Raw genomic sequence first — 5,723 nt, 5'->3', positions numbered from 1 at the left:
AGTAGCTGGCTGTTGCTCTCTTTCAGCTGTTGATAAGGAACTTTATCCAAATTCTGTATACCCCAGGAACATCATTTGGGGCTGACCTTCAATTCCCTCCTTTTACTGCCTTACATCTCTCTGGCCTCTAAGGGTATCTTTCACTGTACAGTTCAGCTAAGATGTATTAGATGACCTTTACATTTTGAAATAAGCCATGCATAAAAAAGTAAAGCACTTGATTTTCATTGTCCATGGTACATAGAGTCTGATTCATCCACCATTGGAGCAGAAAGCTTCCAAAGCAGTAAAATCTCACATACTGACTATTGTGATTCTGTGAAAGAATTTCTGTGGGTGTTTCTATAGATATATAAGTATATATTCCTCCAGTACAAATCATGTGAAAATTTTACACCAGCCTACTCACTGAAGTTGCTACTGGTCAAAATTAGACTTGCATACAGATTTTACAAAATAAAACAAATTTCCCTTTGAGTTTCAGTGTACCATAAGGTTAAGCATCCCATGTGCAAGCAGACAGGCTACTGAGTTCTCCACCAGCTGTGGTATGAACTCTCAGTGCAGTCTTAAACAGAGTGCTTCAGCCTCATCAAAAATTGTCTCTATGTTTCCGAGCCCCTACTAACTCCTTGTTGAGTCTCAGATGTCATAGGTACCTGCAACTTATTTTTGAAGTCAACAGGTTCTCAGCTTGTCTCTCTCTCTCTCTCTCAAAATTAGTCAGGTATATATAGCACCTCACTGTTTGGAAACCCAATAGGAAGAGTGCAAAATTCCTAACTACAGTTGAAAATGTTAACACCTGGAGCAGTTACTTACTTTGCAGATAATTGTGAATCTCGTATTATATCTATAAACTGCTTTAAGCCAAAGCTGGTAATTTACTTAAAAACAGTTGATATTTCATTTTTAAGTAATGCATAATGATCTCCATTTATGTCTTCTGGACTGTTATAGTGCGGTTCTTAAAGACTCGTGTCATTACTGTCAAACAAAAACACTTCAGAAATTGTAATTCAGATCTCCAAGACTATTTTAGAAATTATGAGATGATCGTAAGTAATAATCAACATTTCATCATATTAATTTATCTTCTGGGCATAGACTTAAATAGATTTAAGAATTACCTAGCTTTTCTCTGCAAATCCACTAAGAGTTTAATTTTTTATGTGAAAGCTTAGATCCTTATGAAATCACAGGTTCCCTGGGACTGGTATTTCACAGAAAACATAAAATATCTAAAGGACAATGATGAATGTGTGAGTATTAGCAATAATTACAGCTGCCCAATGGAATCAGATTTCTAACAGATATAGAATGGTTGTGAGATCTACCAACCGCACTTCTGTCTCCTGTCTCTTTAATGATGATGTGCAGTTTACATCACACACTTAACAGTCCATGGTGGCAAGAACCAATGGCAACCAACCCAAATTAACTCATATAGACAAATTGACAAAGGACAGAAACACTCTGTAAGAGAGCATTTCTCACAAAACGACCATTGCATCTCTGACCTCTCAGCCCTGACCTTCAAGGAAGGTCTGCAAAACTGCTACAAAAGACAATCCAAAGTACTGAAAGTTATGACTCTAGGACATAAAAATCACACGGATGTTGACTGCATATTACATTACAATTTTTGCTACCACCAGCCATTCCTAGGCAATAATTATTCCTGTCTCTCTCTTGCCCTCTCTTTGTGCCATAAATGACATTATCAGCTGTCCTCTGGCTAGTATCCTCCCTTTGATCAAGAGGAACCAATCATCCTTTCTCTCAAATTGCCTAATTCATTAATATAATGAAGTCTAACTCAGAACAATTATTCTCAACCTGTATTTAGCTCTAAGGTTATTGCTTCTATTTCAGACCTAAGAAAGCCTTATGTGCCTGCAAGCATGTCTAGTTTTTCCAAGTACAACAGCTGACCTAATAATGGTGTCCCCTCTCCCTGCCCTTGCTTCACTTGGATCCTTCGACTGTCATCGCTGCTTTACAGTTACTGCACCCACTGTGCTTATTCCTGCTCAGCTGAGTCTACAAATGATGGTACAGCCTTGATGAGCTGTGGGAAGTACTGTATTAGCCCAATTAATAGGAGGGAAGTGTAGGTACCACGTGGTAGAGCTGCCCTGGCTTATAAGCTGTCCATCCCACCTTGTCTGAGACTGCACTGTTGTTCCCTGAGCATGCTGCGTGGTAGCAGCTGGTGGGAGGTAAGTGAGGCTGCTGGTGAAACTGGAGACTTGTGAACAGGGCCATCGATGGTCATCTCACTAAATTGCATGCATTTGAGGGTGATGAGCTTTCAAAGGTCAACAAGGCTGTTTTTCATTTGTCTTCACGCGCCTGTGGATATAAGCATTTGGTATTTGGACCAGCTCACCTGTCCAAAGTCAGATGCTGGTAGTTCAGTGGAATTTTGGGTCTGGATCTCATCCTTGTGTTTCAGTCCCGTTTCTAATGTTTTGCAGTATAAACTCTCTTATCCGCTGTTTGAAGTCCCTAAGTTTTTCCCTCCTTTCTTTTTTTTTTTTTCCTTCAAAGTCTTCCTTACAGCTTGCTTTCCTTATTTGCCTTCCCAAACCCAGCTGTTCTCCCCATTCTGCTTGCATGAGGTCTGTGTCTCACCATGTATAATTTGCAATGCATTTATCTGACTGAGAGTATAATCCGTTCAGGGCAGGGTTGTATTGTGCTCTCTCTACTCACGGCTGCCTCTGCTATTCTATGAGGCTGAATAAGAAGGGCAGAAATAGAAGAGAGTATAGATACTCCTAAGTAAACTGTGGTTTTTGTTAACTGTGTTCAAGAAACAAATATAACTGCTATTAATAATAAGGTTTACATTGTATTGCAGGAGGCTTGAGAAGAACTAGATGCTTCAATCAAAGAAGCATCTTTTACAAAACCTTTGTGGAACATATTTATCAAAAATACACCGACTTATGGTATAGAACACTGTTCCTTTGCTGATTTAAAGTTAACTGTCAATGGTAATACTGTACACTTAAATCATATGAATAATCATGCTGTACTAATATCATACTTTTTCCTTCTCTGCAGTGTTCCAAAGCACTTAACACACTGATTAACGTGGCCTGTGTCTCCTGCCATTGAAATGCAGTCTTGCTCCTGCCCTCCTCTGTGCCTATGAGGCTCAGAAAAGCCAAGAAAAGAAATGAGGATGACTCTATCCACCGAACAACAAAGGTAACTTCCAGGAGGGAAACTTTTACTATGCAAGATAGATTCCTGGCTTTAACAGTCACTAAAACTTTTCCTCTCTATATATGTGTTGTGGATAATGTGCTATGTATATGTAAAATATGTTTTGGTCTGAGATCTCCAATGAGCTGGGTATTTTGATGACTGCACAAATAGATTCCACGTACTTAAATGTCTGACTGACTAAATTAGAAAATGAACGATACGTAAGTGGAGATGGGGATCATCTATCAAATTGACTTTGCTATGGCTGTTCCCAAAAGTCAAAGTGTTTAGAGCAAGTATTTTGATTTGGCCTGTTTTCCAGAGAGATCTGAGGCCTAACCTTTTAATCCAGCTCCTACCACTGTGGGCATTGCTCCGGGCTCCCAGCCTGGCCCGTTCCCTGTCCTGACATTTGCACTTGCTTAAACAAAAGGTTCGTTCTTGCTGAGAGTGCTGTGGTGGGGCTCGCTCTCCGTCCGATTCCCAGTTGCCTTTTTGGAAACAACTAGTGCTTGCGTGCCTGGCTTTGAGTCACTTTGGCGAGTGTGTTTCTGTGGGGCATTGTCATGTTGGATATTTTGGTCTTTTGTCATATGTAACAAGATATCTGTTTTATTTGTGAGCAGCGAGTCATCTGCTAGCCAGAATGGGGTTGTTTTTCACAAGGAAGGTTAGGATCACGTAACTCTGTCCGTAGATGTTGGCTTTAGTCATATAACTGCTGCAGTTACCATCTTCATCCAAAGCTATTTCTTTCACTCCTTGCTAGAGCTCCTGAACTTGAATGTTGTATCAGATTCTCCAGCTTTCCTGTAACGACATTTATCTGGGCAGGCTGACAGACAGAGGAGAGCCAAGGCTGTATAACCTTTAGCCAGTTATTTCTTTCTTTACTTGTTTTTTTCTTAACCACTTGATAAATCATGCTGTGGAGAGCTGTGAATGAAAGGATATGACCTGCTAATCATGCTTGCCTGCTTCTGGCTTTGAGCAGCTGTTCTGACTTCTCTGGGCCTCCATTCCCCCATCAGCACGAGATATAACTATATTCCCATGCCTTACAGAGGTGCTGTGAGATTTGCTTCTTGTTTGAGAGCTCTGGCAGACCTCTGTGTACAATATTTCTGCAAAGCTTGCCGTCGTAAAGCGCCATCCAGGCATTAGCAGATTTTATTCTCAGAAAACCACTGTGCAGCACATACATATATCCCTAGCCTGGAGGTGGGGGGCTGAGGTAGAGGAGAGATTAAAGAGCAGCCAACAGCCCCCCGAGGAGTCAGAGATGGAGGCGAGCTATGAACTTTGGCACCACGAAGGCCAGCCTTACTCTCCTGTGAAATGCACTATCCTTCCCGCAGCAGGGGAGAAGAGAAAGTAGTGTTTACTGTTTGCTTTCATCTGTACAATATCCTCCACTTGATCAGGATGTGCTTAAATTGGGGACAGCTGCTTTACGGGGATATTTTCAAGGGAGCTGAGTTAGAGTGTAACTAAACAGCCGTGACTGTTGCTTAACTCAGACAGTGGCACAGGAGATGCACTTGGCTGCGTGGTGCCCCAAACCATGGTGTAAATTGGTGTGCAATACTGAACGGCGCCTTAGCAATACGGGGACAAGCAAGTCGAGACAAAAAAGAAGAAAAATGTTAATCTGGTCAATATTATTTGTAACTCTCTGAAGTTCTCTTAGAAGCAGGCCCCAAAAGACCATCAAAGCCCCCCAAAACCCAACCGATCTATCCGAAGGTCCCCATACTGGTGCAGTCAGCCCAGGTTAAAGGGTCTGTGCCAGGCACTTTGCTGTTTGTTTTTACATAGATCAGATATGAGGGAGACCAGTTACAGAGCAAATGTCTCCACTGCTCGTGTTTTCCTTGTGAGCTAGAATAACCTGAAGGACCGGTGAAATGGGGACCCCACCACCAGCTCTTGACAGGATTCACCTGGGATTTTTCTTTTCTCAGTCCTTCTGAAAATGAAGTAACATTTGTTCGGAGGAGTCTTTCAACATGGCAATTGGCCCATGAGGCTGGGTTGAGGCATGGCTGAGTATAGGATGCACTAAAAATATGTGCGACAAATGTAAACATTGACTTTTGCCGGGGTGGTAGTCTGTCTGCTGAGAAGCAACTGTTCTGCTCGTGCTGCCGTCAGCTGCACTAGGATTAAAGGCTGCTCTGGGATGGCAGAACAACAGGGAGGGACACTTTCATCTCTCTTCCTTTGTGTTTTTTAAGCAATTACTAAAATTGTAACAGCTTCAGCCAATAAAACTGTGGCTTTTCAGTAGTCGCACTGTGGTAACCACATGTCAATAGGTAGGGGAAGAAAATGTAGAAGAAAGCAAACGAAAGAGGGAAATAAATGAAGAAAGGGGAAGGAAATAGAGGAGGGTCAGCTTCCTCCCCTTCTGGTTTGTTTTCTTTTTCTTTTAATTTAAAAAAATAAAAATGAACATAAAGCTTAGGAAGGATGCTGGACGGGCCCCCTGACTGTGGTGCAGG

The sequence above is a fragment of the Apteryx mantelli genome, chromosome 19, assembly GCF_036417845.1.
Source record: "Apteryx mantelli isolate bAptMan1 chromosome 19, bAptMan1.hap1, whole genome shotgun sequence".
Classification (NCBI taxonomy): Eukaryota; Metazoa; Chordata; class Aves; order Apterygiformes; family Apterygidae; genus Apteryx; species Apteryx mantelli.
The sequence above is the reverse complement of the archived record's forward strand: the minus strand, read 5'-3'. Positions refer to the sequence as shown.